Consider the following 15,502-nt stretch of genomic DNA (forward strand, 5'->3'; position numbering starts at 1 on the left):
GTGCTACACTTAATTTTAATGTAGTTTGATGGACATGTGGAGTCATCATACAAATTATGATGAAATTTGGAAGAAGATTCCTGAGCAAGTTACCTGTCTCCAGTGACTCATGCTGAGTTTCACTAGGACTCAGAGTTCAAGCTGCTAACTAGGTTTTGTATCTGTTTTCCAGTAGCAGGAGTTTTAATGTGATTGGACACAAAACTGGCTACAATTTTTTGAAAAATATATCCGCAGACTGGCATTTTCTTTTTTCTTTTTTTGAGAGAGGGCTTCACTGTGGTCCTCCAGGCTAGGCTGGAGTGCAGTAGCACAGTCATCACTCACTGCAGCCTCAACTTCCTGAGCTCAAATGATCCTCCTACCTCAGCCTCCCAGGTAGCTGGGACTACACACTCATGGTGCCATGCCTGGCTGACTTTTTGTATTTGTAGTAGAGACAGAGTTTTACTATGCTGCCCAGGCTGATCTCCAACTCTTAGGATCAAGCAATTGCTTACCATGGCCTCCCAAAGTGCTGGGCTTACAGGTGTGGGCCAGCATGCCCAGACATGGCAAGTATTTTCAAGTATTTTTTGAGGATGAAGTTAGTTCTATGTTGTTTTTTTTAATTAATTAATTTATTTTTATTTTTATTCATTTGTTTTTTTTTTTTTTTTTTGTTTTGAGACAGAGTCTTGCTCTGTCGCTCAGGTTGGAGTGCAGTAGCGCGATCTGGGCTCACTGCAAACTTCGCCTCCCAGGTTCAAGCAATTCTCTGCCTCAGCCTCCTGAGTAGCTGGGACTAGTACTTTTTATTTTTATTTTTTGAGATGGAGTCTCACCCTGTCACCCAGGCTGGAGTGCAATGGCGCTATCTCGGCTCAATGCAACCTCCGCCTTCCAGGTTCAAGCAATTCTCCTGCCTCAGACTCCCGAGTAGCTGGGATTACAGGTGCCTGCCACCACGCCTGGCTAACTTTTTGTATCTTTAGTAGAGATGGCATTTCACCATGTTGGCCAGGCTGGTCTTGAACTCCTGACCTCGTGATCCGCCTACCTCGGCCTCCCAATGTGCTGGGATTACAGGCGTAAGCCATCATGCCCAGCCCGTTATTTTGTACTTTTAAAAAATAATTGGTAACTCCTTTGTATGTGAGAACACAAGAATTTAGAAGTCAAGCAGGGAAGCATCGACTTGTGATTCTGAGATGCTATCATTCTCCTTAAAACCTAAATTCTTCCATCTGTAAAATGAGATGAAAAGTCTCTAATTCCCTGAGAGTGGGGGAAAAAGAATATTTAATTCTTTTGAACTTTTTACTGAGTATATATATTGCCTATTAACAAAATAATAAAAGGACATAAGTCCATGTGTCCAAATACCCTTTTTGCTTTTCTTTGTTTTCTATGGTTTGTAATAATCAGCTTGTGTTGGGAATTGCTGATGTAAAAGTCAACCCACTTCACTGACTACCATAGGCATCTCTTGGAATAAACTGGCTAGAATTTATTCTTGCTAATAACTTTGACTATATTCACCCACAAGTATTTTATATTAAGAGTAGCCCCTGTGTGAACTCAGTACTGAAGCAGTGAATTATTTAACTAGTCTAAGCAAAAATAATGTCAAACATAGTGCTAAAACATGGTCATAGATCCAAAGTTAAGTACCTATTCATTCTTTCACTCTGAACTGGGAAGTCCCAGTTCTTCCCTCTAATCGCAGCGCAACACTGAGGATACAGGATTCCGAATGGTGCACTGCACTTATTCAAACTGATGGGAAAACAATGCCATCAGCATGAATCAATAGGAATGGTGCTTTTGGCCAGCAGACTGTTATTTCTGGGGATGGCACACACACTCAGTTCTGAGGCTGAGAACTGACACTATTAGTGTCAGACTTAGCAGTACAGCAATGCTTTCCAAACTTTTTTACTAGGAAATAACTTTAGCACATGTAAGTATGCATGTATATGTGTGTGTATATATATATTTATATGTATATCACCTGTTTATATTTTACAAGTCTGATTTTATAAACTTCCATATATTCCACCAGAGTGTTCTCTTTTTTGATTTTACTTTATTACTGTCCTTTACTGCTGTTTCCCTTACCCTATAAACAGAAATTTCCTAAGCTTCTTCCACTCCCCATTTTCCTGCTCTCAAGGCTCTGAGAATTTGAGCTAAGAGACAACCTTAAGTATTGGGTGAAGGTCACTGAACTACTATTCAGAACCCAGGGATTCAGATCATGACTGGCTGTGTGATTCTGAGATGCTATCGCTCTCCTTAAAACCTAAATTCTTCCATCTGTAAAATGAGATGAAAAATCTCTAATTCCCTGAGAGTGGGGAGAAAAAGAATAGTTAATAATTTATCATGAAGTGTTAGCTCTTTGGGATAAAAGTTTCAAATGAAATATGAGTATTTAAATTCAAAGGTTTGATACTGATTTTTCAAATTTAACATTGTCAGCACTTAACCGTGTTCCCTAAAAGCGTGAATTCACTGAATCCCAAATGCCGTGGTATGAGACAGTTATCTGTCATCACCACCTTCCCCATTCTCTTCACCCAGCATAGAGAAGTCACTGGTCCCTGGCTATCAGCTAATTAGTGACGGAGTCAGGAGTCAAAACTAGGTAGCTAGGTGTCAGAGTCTAGTTACTAGGCAGCCGGTAACTATGAAATCAGAGCCAGTTAACTTCCAACTGTGTCCTTTCCTTGCTCAAAAGCCTTCAGTGGCTCTTGAAGCCTACTAATGAGTACAGACTCCTTAGCTTAGCAATAAAGACCCTCCAGCTACCTTTCTTTCCTGTTTCATTCCCCATGAAAATCCTTCGTATGTCCTCCCGTGCTCCAGCTGAACTGTACCAGCCACACCTCCCTGAATAGATCCCATGCACTCGTGCTCTGTGCTTTGCCTCTGATCATCTCTGTATCTGGAATTCACCTTCACCTTTCTACATTTTACCTTTCTTTCAAGGTCCTTGCAAGGGGCCATCTCCTTCATGCATTTTCCCCTGCCCCTCTCAACCACAGCTGGTTGATAATCTTCCCAGGGAATTTTATCTCTGCTCTCCTTTGCATGTATCAGTTTCTGGCTTTTATGATAGTTATTTCTGTACATACTATATTCCCTCCTTAGTAAGAGATGAGCTCCTCGAAGGCTGCAATATGATTTTCTTTCTCATGGAACTTTTAAATTATATTAAAAATTTTAATCATTCCTGTTCTTTTTTTAAAAAAATAACCAAAAACATGCATGCTTGTTGCAAAATAATGAACCCTCACACAATACATCTCTTAGAAAGTGAAATCCACCATTATCACACCTCTTCCCCTGCCCTAAGAGAACTGTGGTTAACAGTTTGGAAAGTATTCTTATAGACCTTTTTCATGTAAAAAATTATTTACAGAAATGGGATCATACTATATGTAAAGCTCTGTGCTTTTTTCACTTAAAATGTATAGTATTTTTCACATAGATATCTACCTCATTCTTTTTTTTTTTTTTTTTTTTTTGAGACAGCGTCTGGTTCTGTCATCCAGGCTGGAGTGTAGTGGTGGATCTTAGTTCACTGCAACCTTGAACTCCTGGGCTTAAGCGATCCTCTTGCCTCAGCCTCCTGAGTAGCTGAGGCTACAGGTGTGCACCACCATGTCCAGCTAATTTTTAAAAATCGTTCATAGAGACGGGTGTCGCCATGTTGTCCATATTAGTCTGGAACTCTTGGGCTCAAGTGATCCTCCTGCTTTGACTTTTCAAACTGCTGGGATTATAGGCATGAGCCACCCCACCCAGCCCTCACTCTTTTCTAAGTGTAACATAGCATAAGATTGTAGCAATGCACCTGTTCAATCCCTTTTTGATGCGCATGAAAGCAATTTCCAATTTTTACTATTATGACCAATGCTGCAGTGAATATAAATACATATGTATGTGCACGTATTGCTATCTATATATCCATATAACTTTCTTTGGATATGCAATTGCTAGGTGCAATGGAATGGAGATTCTAAATGATGATAAATATAGGAAGTGTCGGGGTGGGAGGGAACAGTCTTGTTTTATGTTTTTCTATATCCTTCACAAGGCCTAACATTGCATCTACCAGTGTAGCTCGGTAGGTAAGAGACCAGGCTCTGGTCTCTGGCTGTCCAGGTTTGTATCAGCGCTTTATCTCTATGACTTAGCCATCTCATCACCATAAAATAATGGCAGGGTCATTGTCATTATAAAGCTTAAATGAGATAACACATGCATAACAATTAGCAATTAGTAAGTAACTGGAAAATAAGTAAATGCAAGACATACAGAAGGAAAAATGGTAATGGGTTCAGATAATTGTGGAATGAATTGGACTGAATAGAACAATGGCAGTTTGAGTAATCATTCTAGAAATGGATGGCACAGAACTATTCAAACTTTGCTATCAAAACCCATAGCAACTATTTATAAAATGACTGGCTAACATTAGAGGTGCAATGTGTAGCCCTGGAGCAATTCATCTCTGTGCAAAGTGAACTGGCCTGAACCAGAATCAAACCAATGACCTTGGCCTCTTTGGCCCCACACTTTCCCTCACAGAACTAACTGGCCCCAGCTGCAGCCTTATGTAATGGGTATCTATGAGGACAGAGAAAAATAGTTCCCTGCGGGGTGCACTGGCTCACCACTGGAGGTTGTTAGGTTATCTAGCTAACCAGCTATTAACATTGAAAATGAATAGAAAGTACATAAATAAATGCTTAGAGTAGTGCATAAGGCTTTCTGTTTAGATTCGTAGGTTCTAGGTCAGAAGTTTTCATCTTGGTGGCAAGGTTTCTATATCAACACTAGAAGATTCTAAGGTAGTCAACTCTGGGTTCTAGAACCAACTCTGCCACTAACTATTATAGCTTCAAAACCTTGAGCAAATTGTTGAGCTTTATTTTACCCTGGTACAACAAGGGGGCTGAAACAGCACATGTCAAAGGTCCTTTTTTGACATTCCTTTCCCCACAGATACAGTGTCACATTCTCAGACATCAGGGCTGTTTATTTTTGCACTGAACAAAATTAAAGTATACAATTAGGCAACAGCAATACTGTACTTTCAAAATGTGTCAATGAAGTGATGGCAAAAGTAAACATAAGAAGCTAGACACAGCCAGGCGCGGTGGCTCATGCCTGTAATCCCAGCACTTTGGGAGGCCGAGGCGGGCGGATCACTTGAGGTCAGGAGTTCAATACCAGCCTGGCCAACATAGTGAGACTCCGTCTCTACTAAAAATACAAAAATTAGTCAGGTGTGGTGGTGCGGGGCTGTAATCCCAGCTACTCGGGAGGCTGAGGCAGGAGAATCGCTTGAACGTGGGAGGCGGAGGTTGCAGTGAGCCAAGATCATGCCACTGCACTCTAGCCTGGGCAACAAAGCGAGACTCAGTCTCAAAAAAAAAAAAAAAAAAAAACACAAGAAGAAGCTAGACACAGAAGGCCACATATGATATGATTCCACTTATATGAAATATCAAAAATAGGCAAATCCATAGACTGGATGGAAAGCAAGTTAGTGGTGACCAGGGGCTGGGAGAAGAGAAGAATGAGAGGTGACTGCTTAATTGGTATGGGGTCACCTTTAGAAGCGATGAAAATCTGTTGGAACTACACAGTGGTGAGAGTTGTACAATATTGTGAATTTACCGAATGCCATGACATATACACTTTAAAATGGTAAAATTTATGTCACGTGTATTTTATCACAATAAAAAGTGCCCCCCCAAAAGAGAGAGAGGGATGGCAAAACATAGCAGGGCACAGAGTCACTTGACCCCTGCTTCAATGTAACATGAGAGGAGGGTGGGGGTGGGGGTCCTCTGAGGAAGCTCTGGGAGATCCAGGAATAAGAAAGAGAGTAGACATTGGTGCAGGATTTGTCATCTAACTGGGGCCGGGTCCTGGCCAGGGACAAGTGTAGCAGTAAATGGGGCTCCAGTGAAGTATGAGCATCTCCCCGAGTGCACTGATGATGACCCTCCCTCAGTCCAACATGTTCCTGGCCTCCTCCCACTGGTGTCAAACCATATCCATCTAAGTCCCATTTCAAAGGCCACTCCCTTCTTGAGCTCCCCCACTGTACCCCACACAGAGACACATTTCTCTCTCTCTCTCTTTTTTTTTTTTTGAGACAGGTTCTCACTCTGTCACTCAGGCTGGAGTGCAGTGGTATGATAATGGCTCACTGCAGCCTCAAATTCCTGGGCTCAAGTGACCCTCCCATCTCAACCTCTTGAGTAGCTGGGACCACAGGTGCATACCTGGCTAAATTAATTTTTTAAATTTTTTGTAGAGATGAAGTTTCCCTAGTTGTCCAGGCTGGTCTTGAACTCCTGCGCTCAAGGGATCCTCCTGCCTTGGTGTCCCAAAGTGCTGGGATTACAGGTCGTGAGCCACTGCCCCTGGCTATATCTTGTCCTTCTAAAAGTTGACAGCACTTACTCTCTGTGCCATTCCCAGGGCACAAGTCTGCTTCAGCTTTCTAGAGACACCTGTATTCTCTTACCACCCAAGGCCTTCTGTTTCTCTTTGCCTCCCAGCATCCAACACAGTAGTGCTCAGGAAATACTTGTGGCTCTGTGACGGAGTGACTCAGGCAGCCCCACGGGGAGTAGAGTTTTATGAGTTTAATATGAACCATACCATGAAATCTGAGAAATTTACCTCATTGCTCATACTAGAAACCCTCAATTCCAGTCGGATTTGCTTGGAGCTGGATGGAATTGTGTTGCTTTTCACACTGAAAATGATCATCTAATTTTTAAATTTAAAAAACATTTACATAGCACCTACTTCATGTTCGACAGGAATCTCAACACTTCACAAACGTTAACTCACTGACTTTTCCTAACAGAGGCATTGAGAAATTAAACAACTTGCCCAGGGGTCAAAGCCAGTAAACGGGCAGAGCTGGCTTCAAATCCAGGTTCCGTGCTTCCAGAGGAGATGCTTTTCAGTTTGTTCTGGTGCCTGAAACTTACAGATGAGTGGCAAAAACCTCCATGAACAGGGGGGGAAAAAAAGACATTGATGTATTTATTTCAAGGGAAATGTTTTTTTCCCCCATCGTCCCCCTTTTCTTCCTCATTCAAAGCAAAATGCTCTAAAGCAAACAGTCTTTTTTTTCACACCTGAGAGACTAGCGCGGCTCATTTTTGCTTTGGCAATCAAAATAGAAGAGGAAACTTGTGTGGTTTCATTACTGGTGCTTTCGGGGTGTGTGGGGCGGGCTGTCCTTCTCCCTCTGTCCTGGCTCATCGGCCAGAGCCCTCCTCCCCAGGCGTTGTGGCCTCAGGTCGTGGAGACATAAGAGGCCACCTTTCTCCTGTAACACCGGGAATGTGCCCCAGCCTCTTCCTCCTTCCTGCAAATCCAGTCCTTGTCCTGGAGAACCTCAGCCTCTTCTTATGCCTGCCTCTCTCAAAGCCTCGTAGGATTTACACCTGATTAACAACGTTTGCATCAGGATCGCCAGCCCCTGCAGGCCCGCGCGAATCCACTACATTTTCATGTTTCGGATGTTGTCCACCTGACTTGATGCATATTCAAATGTCTCTCTCCCCACGTGGGAGGCCGGAGTCAGAACCTGACAGACCTGCCGTTTACTAACTGGGGACCCAGGGCAAATTACTTCACACGTCTGAGTCTCGGTTTCCTCACCGTGAACGGGACTGGTACCCATAGGTTGCAGCGTGGATCAAATGAGATAGCGCAGGGGCGGGACCGGCGCACAGCAGCTTAGTTCCTCTTGGCGAGGTCTACGTAGTAACCCATTTTTTCCCAGAGCACCTTAATGCTCTGGGGGCAGGAAGGGAGTCTTCGCGCCACACCGAAAAAGTCCCAGCGGGCACGGTGTAGGCGCCTGTGGTCCCAGCAACTGGGGAGGCTGGGGCAGAAGGATCGCTGGAGCCCAGGAGGTCGAGGCTGCAGTGAGCTATGACTGCGCCAGCGCACTCCAGCCTGGGCGACAGAGCCAGACCCTGTCTTAATTAAAAAATAAAATAAAAAAAAGAAATTAAAGTCTCTATAACCCTGGTTAGAGCGTTCCCGCCCACTGGTCTCTTAGGGCACATTTAGGACAACCTGAAGATGCCACTCTTCTTGGGACCCTAACTCTGACCCCAACTCCTCGGTCCCCAAAGTCTAAGGGCTCAGGATCCGAAGGATACCCGGCTGAGGTCGCTGGGTGGGGCTCTGGGAGGAGGAAATGGGGTTCTTGAGGGAGCTCGCGCTCCAGCTCGCCTCCTCCTGCGAGGACGCCCCCTGCCCGAACACCTGCTGCCCGAGCGAGCGTCGGGGCCGGGCCTCCCCGCGGGGCAGTCTCCGGGCGCGGGTCCCACCTGCGAGGCGCGGACCGCGGGCGGCCTGGGGCTCAGCGTCGGGGCGCCCCGCCCCCGCCTCCCCCGCGCGGCCCCGGCGCCCGGCCGCGCCCCCTCCCAGCCCGCGGCGCCCCGGCACCCCTCTCCCTCCCCGGCGGGCTCCGCGGAGCATTGTACTCACATCCGGGGCTGGGTTTTGCTTTAATGCGAAACGTAATTAACCCGGAAAAAAGAGCCGAGGAACTGGAGAGAAGGAGGGGGCACGGGGGGAGACAAGAGCGAGGGGAGCGAGAGGCGCGGAGAGTTTGGAAGCTAGACCCAGAAATCCCCGGAGCGCGGCGGACTCGGCGGCCGGAGGGGCGACCCCGCCCGATGTAACGCACCCCGCCCGAGCCCCGGCCCCTGCACTGGGGGGTAAGTTGGGCGCCCTCGCGGGCCCAGGAGCGGAGCGGCGCAGAGGGGCGCGCGAGGGCCGGCGGGGCTGGGGGCGCAGGGGGCGCCCCGGCGGGGGCCTGGCCTAGGGGCGCGAGGGGCGCGCCCGCAGGGCTGCATACGCCGGTCCTGGTGGCTGACAGGCGAGGGGAGGTGGCCGCAGACCCTGGAGGCCTCCTCCAGCCCTCCGGGAGAGCCCCGAGGGCAGCCCCTCCTCCAAGTGCCCCCGGTGGCCAAGGTCGCCGCCACCAGGGGTCGGGCTGCGGGGGTGGGGCCGCGGAGAGGGTGGGGGCGGGAGTTCTGCTGAGCTGCATTTTCTCACGTTTGCAGCAGCGAAACTTCTCTGCGGGTTCTGGCGCTGGGGCACCGGCCCCGCAACGACTGCCCGGGCTGCGGGAGGGGAGGAGAGCAGAGAACGTCCCCAGGCAAGTCCCTTGGGTACGATTGGGCCATGGAGACTCCTCTTTCTCTCCCCCGACTACCTTATTAAATGACAGGCCTAGAAGGCTCCCCTACGGACACCCGTCCTTTCCTATGGGTGCAGCCTGGCCTTTGGGCTTCTGGAACTCCATACAGTGGAACGGACTGCCCTAAAATGCAGGTTCGGTGCCAGGTTGGGTGAGCCCTCGAGGGGAGCTCTCGTTCTCTCACCAACTTCTTCCTCACCTCACACGCTTCCCTTTTCTCCTTCAGTCCTGAAGACGATTTCACCAAAATTTTTAAAAAAAGAAAGAAAAAAGAAGGGTGGGTGAGGGTGGGAAGCTAGGCCGTTTAGAATGGAAAAATGTCCCCGCACGCCCAGAGAGGGGTGCAGGACCCGCTGCAGCCCGAGCACCCTCACATCTCCTCCCCTGGGCCAGCCCTGCCCCCAGGCCCTCGCCTTAGGGTTTGGCTTCCTTCCTTCTTGGTGAACGCAGGTTCAGGATGTATCTTCCCCTTCTCATTCCTTCTTCCTGCCCGCCCCCTTTCTTTAGGGCTCCCAGTGGGGTTTTAAGAGGACAGTAAACGGCAGAGAAGAGGGAGGGGAGAGCACCACACCAGGAAGCCAGCTGTGGCTCTGGGGGCTCTGAAGGCTGAGCTGTAGATGCACTTGGGGCTGAAGTAGCAAGACTGCACTAATGGTGTTCTTCATATATCTGACCAAGTCCCATTTTTCCTTCTTTTGTCATTGTTTTTCTTTGGTTGCAAAGCCTTCCGAAACAGGAAAGCAAAAGATCTTGAAAGAATAGAAGTTTTTGTTTTTTATTTCAGTTGCATTCAGTTGACATTTATTATACATGCAAGGCAGTGATGAACGAAACACAACTCCAAATATTTTTTCTTTTTCCTTTACCTTTGGAGGGCTAGACCCTGTCTTTGGGGAGCTTACAGGACTTGTAAGCCCCCCACTTGTTTTGAGAAGCCAGAGCAAGCTTTTAGAAAGCATCATCATCATCTCAGACGTTAGCCTTCTTCAACATGTGCCGCTCGAAGGCGGATGATTTTTTCACTATCAAAGGTCTAGCTTGTAGTCTAGATTATGGCCAGCCCAACGTATGACATGTACCAGGTGCTAAGTAAATGTTTGTTGCATTAATGAATGAATGCAAACACATGAATTGTTTACACTTGTCCAAATGGCAGAGAAAAGAGCAGTGTCGTTGTTCCTCAAACCTGTAGGGATTTGGTTCACCAAGCTGGTACATGGGAGTTATTAGTCTGGGTGTTGCCTTTACACCTAAGTATCCTTTGACCCTGTTTGTACATTACAGCATACTTTCTATAAATTGTCTGTGGCACTCCTAGTGGGATTTTAGCTGGCTGGTAATGGGAACCTTGCTCATTTCACAGATGGGTAATTACCTTGGTATTGATTGAGAAACTGCCTGCCCTTTGGTGAAGAGTTTTTGCAAACCTTTCTTTTTCCTTGTCATTGGTGCTTTCTTCTTCCCTCTTCTGTGTAAGGAAATAGGGCCTGCAGATTCCATCATGTCATGGTAGTGAGTTGAACCATATTCAGCTCGATATTTTACAGTGGTTAAAATAAATCTTGAAGACACGCAGGTTTTGGTTGGTGCAGGTTTTTGTCCTGCAGAAGTGGGAAGGGGAAGGCTGATGAGCCCTATCAGCTGAGCCCCAGAGCAGCCAAGTGTTTGCTGAAGTGCTAGGATACTAGGAAGACCCAAGCAGCATTGGTCTCCTGTCCAATTCATGGGACAGATGGACAGGTGGGTGATGCCCCTGCTGAAAGGCTGGATGACTCAGATGAGAGCTTGCTGCAGACAACAGTGCATCAGAATATCTTTTCTGATTCACGGAAACTGCTGTGGCTCGACTTATTCTGGTTGTGATAGACCTAGGGCTTGGAAAAGAGGATCTGGGTGCTGCGATGCTGGGTTGCTCTGCCCCCTCTCTCTTTTTCCACCATGAACAGTTTGGGTTGCCTTACTTTCCGTTTTCCATCTGTCTCAGTGAGCTGGATGGGACTCCAGCAATCTAATCTGGTAGGCTTTGGAAAGGAAGGAAGGAAAGCAAATATTATAGTGTGTTGGCCTATGGGAAGAGAAGAATCCTGGCCCTGCCTGATATAAGCCCATTATTGAGATGGGAAATTGGACAGGCAGGGGAGATAGGGTAGCCAAGAGGTGGGAGGGATGCGGCCCCATCCTGTCGGTAGAGGAGGCTGGGGGTTGGCGCAGTGACTCTACAGTTCCTTCTGAAAGCCCCTTCCCTGCCCTGACCCCAGTTGATTGAAGTGATTTGTTATGCATTAAAGCCAGAATTGGGCTTTCTCACTGTGGAGGTCCCAGCCCTGCTGGGGCAGGGACTCCTAATATTGCCTAGTGTGGGCAAAAGGCTTGGGGGCTTTGGCCTTGTGGTGTGCGTTTTGCCCACAGTGCCTGGTCAGCTGAGATGAAGAGGATGGGAAGCTGGGTCCTCTTGTCCTTATGCTCTTGAGAAGCACTGCAGTTAAAGTGCGAAGGCTGGGACTCAAATTCGGCTGGCCCCTTGCAAAGCAGCTCTCTGCTGGTGTGTTTGCCCGTGGCTGGATCGAGAGGCAGCTCTAGGATCCTTTCCTTGGAAACTGATGAGCATATCTAGGTTTCTGTTAACTCTCAGGGTAGCCTGGCCAAGAAGGAGTCAGCGGATTGCCTGGACTTTTTGTTTTAAACCTCCTGGAGAATTTTTAGAGATGTAAAATGTGGTTGTTCTTGGAGTCGAGTGAAGAGCGAGGGAAGCTGACGCCTTTCCTTGTGAGAGGGATCCCAGAGTTGCAGCTTTTTCACTGACATTTGCTCATTGGCGTTAGAGGGATGGAGGTGCACATGCAGCAGCTGCCTGCCCAGTGTTAAGCAACGTTGCAGTAGTAATGATGACCATGTACTCCTTGTTAGGCACCCACATGTGCACTTTAACAACGACAATATTTACCCAATGTCTGGGTGTCCAGCGCTTTTCACACATTGTTTCATTTAATCCTCACAGCAGCCTTTGAAGTAGGTAAAGCAATTATCTCCGTTTTGCAGATAGGAAATAGACCCTGAAGAGTTAAGCAACGTGTTGGCATTTGCATCCAGGTCTGTCTGGCTCGAGATCTGGCTCGAGACTCATGCTCTTTCCCTTCACTCCACTGCACGCTTGGGATAGGTAACTGAAATCAGCACACCCTTTTGAATGGTCATCTTCTTGCAAAAGTTCCCTCAAAAATACTCATTGGCTGGATGCAGTGTCTCATCCTGGTAATCCCAGGGCTTTGGGAGGCTGAGGTGGGAGGATCACTTGAGGCTAAGAGTTTAAGACCAGCCTGGGGAACATAGTGAGACTCCATCTCTACAAAAAATTGAAAAATTAGCTAGCTGTAATAGTGTGTGCCTGTTGTCCCAGCTACTCGGGAGGCTATAGCGGGAGGATTCTTTGAACTCAGGAGTCTGAGGTTATAGTGAGCTATGATCGCACCACTGCACTCCAGCCTGGGCACCAGAGCGAGACCATGCCTCTAAAAAAAGAAAAGTTTTTTTAAAAAAATACTCATACTGATTATTGTCACCTGCACATCCTCCTTACCACGCCCAGCCCCTCCTCCTTCCCTAAATCAAGAGACAGAAGCACATGTTTTTAGAGGAACACAGCTAGGCCATTTATGCTCCCCCCTCACCACTCCCTTGCCCCACCCCTGGCACTTTGCAAAAGGCCAGTAGGTCGGAGAAATGATGTTTTTGTTTTTTGTTTTTTGTTTTTTGTTTTTGAGACAGAGTCTTGCTCTGTCGCCCAGGCTGGAGTGCAGTGGTGTGATCTCGGCTCACTGCAACTTCCGCCTCACGGGTTCAAGCGATTTTCCTGCTTCAGCCTCCCGAGTAGCTGGGACTACAGGCACATGCCACCATGCCCGGCTAATTTTTTGTAGTTTTAGTAGAGACGGGGTTTCACTGTGTTAGCCAGGATGGTCTCTATCTCTTGACCTCGTGATCCACCCACTTTGGACTCCCAAAGTGCTGGGATTACAGGCGTGAGCCGCTGCGCCTGGCCTGGAGAAATGATGTTTTCTTTTCATTCTCCTACTGCCCATGTATTAGTACCCTCTCTGGTAGACATGGTCCATTATAAAATGAAGTTTAGAGTTCCAGGACTCGCAGCTGTTGTTAGGAAGCCCTACAGTGAAACTGAATTCATTGTGGGGGGACTTTCACAATTCTGAAAGTTGGAGATCTCACCTTTTATAGGCAGTAAAGCCAGTGTGGCTGCGTGCCTGCACTGGTGCCCTCTCTGGTGGAGATGGTTTGATGGGCCTTCAGCCCCGGGCAAGCTTTTGTTTCCTGCAGGCTCCAACAACCACATTTTCTTTGAATGTGGATGAGGCTACTGTGAAGAGAGGTCATGAGTGTCTGAAATATTTTGTTGTTTTTGGCATCTTTATTGCAGTGGTATCAATTTCCAGTTACTCCTGCCTTACACCCCTCCCGGCCTATATTTTTTCAAAAATTCCTTCTTGAGTATCTCTTGCTCTCTACTCCAAGTTCTAGGGTCCAGTGGGGATTGGGCTATCTCAGGGTCAAGCCAGCACCCTGTCTGATCCTCCCTCCGCCTCATTCCTGTACATGTTTGCATTCCTCACCCTGCACTTCCTCTGGGAACTTGTTCTCAGTACATTTCCTTCTCTTGCACTTTATTCTCCCGCCTTACACTATTTGGAATCTGCTATCATGACAGTTTCAAAATGCGGCCATGTTAGAGCAGTAGGAAGTGGAGGCTTCCACACTTCCTAAGTTATAATCTTTGACCCATTCTCAGGGATGTGTTCTCAAACAGCCATGCTTGCATTTTACTGTTGTTTTTACTGGGCTTGTACATTGCGAAGGCCCTGTTGGCTTCACAATATACTTTGATGTGTACTGCAAATCTAAACATATGTGAACTCCATTGATGTGGTCCATATGTATTCTAGCAATAGGTGAGTGACTGCTCCATATCTCTACACCTCAGTTCCTGTCTGCTCTATTTCATACAGTCCTCTTTGAGATCTCTGATGTTATTTCCCGAAAAACTTTCTCCTGTCACCCAATTGAGCCATTTCTGGTTGGTAGAACCTCTCACTCACTACTGACGCTGCTGCCTGCAGCTTCTGCCCTGGTAGGGGTAATGGGACAGAAAATGTACATGCCACACGCCCCAATCCTTGTCAAAAAGCACCTTTTGAATATTTTCTGGAGCAAAATCCCAGAAATTCCTTGTCCTGCCAACACAGAATAATGTGAAAGAAACATCTTTAAATTTTTAAAATGAGTAATTTTTTTCTCATTTTTGAACTGAGGTTGTAGTAGATTATTTTGTATTTGAGCCAGTACCATTTAAGGCTTTGTCTCTGTTATCACTTTCTCTTATTATTTATCTCAAAAATGCCAAAGTAGTCAGGCAGAGTCTCCCTTATTTCCCTCTATTATTTCTTCTGTCTCCAAATTATGTTAGCCATCTTCAAAATCAAGAGGGCTATTCGGAAAACCACAACTCTCATTACTTATTAACTTTATAGCTTTTCTTTAAAATAAATCTGTCTGGCTGGGCACAGTGGCTCATGCCTATAATCCCAGCACTTTGGGAGGCTGAGGCCAGAGGATCACTTGAGCCTAGGAGTTTGAGACCAGCTGGGCAACATACAAAAATTAGCCAGGTATGGTGGTGCACGCCTGTAGTCCGAGTCACTCAGGAGGCTGAGGTGGGAGGATTGTGTGAGCCCAGGAGGTGGAGGCTGCATTGAGCCATCATTGTGCCACCGTACTCCAGACTGGGAGACAGAGTGAGATCATATTTCAAAAAAAAATTCAATCTATTCATCTTTTCACTCATCCAGCCAACCACTTATTTTATATATGTATGTATATATGTATGTATGTATGTATTTTTAAGACAGGGTTTCACTCCTGTCACCCAGGCTGGTGTGCATTGGTGCGAGATACTGGCTCAACAGCAACCTCCACCTCCTGGACTCAAGCGATTCTTCTGCCCTAGCTTCCCCAATAGCTGGGACTACAGGTGCACACCACCTCGCCTGGCACTTACTTTAAAATGTCAGTCCTATCTCCCAAGTTTCAAGAAGGAAGACTCCACTGGGGATTCCTGTCAGGGTCCCCATTTCCTCTTCCCAGAGCACTTGTCAAGGTACAGCCCATGTGTTGTAGGAATAAAGGAATAGCGGCATCGACTAAAGGAATAGCAGCGTCGACTTGGGACTGAGTATTCTGTCAGCCTGA

General features: G+C 46.9%; 1 protein-coding gene across 1 annotated transcript in view; it reads left to right on the forward strand.

Moving 5' to 3' along the window:
• The first annotated feature begins 8,604 nt into the window (after nt 1–8,604).
• Nucleotides 8,605–15,502, forward strand: part of PLEKHA2 (pleckstrin homology domain containing A2) — a 71,714-nt gene continuing 64,816 nt past the window's right edge. Inside the window, exon 1 of the mRNA XM_025393703.1 lies at nt 8,605–8,759. The gene's annotated coding sequence lies outside the window, so the exon portion shown is untranslated. The remainder of the gene's footprint in view (nt 8,760–15,502) is intronic.

This window comes from Theropithecus gelada, chromosome 8 (assembly GCF_003255815.1).
Source record: "Theropithecus gelada isolate Dixy chromosome 8, Tgel_1.0, whole genome shotgun sequence".
NCBI classification, from domain to species: Eukaryota; Metazoa; Chordata; class Mammalia; order Primates; family Cercopithecidae; genus Theropithecus; species Theropithecus gelada.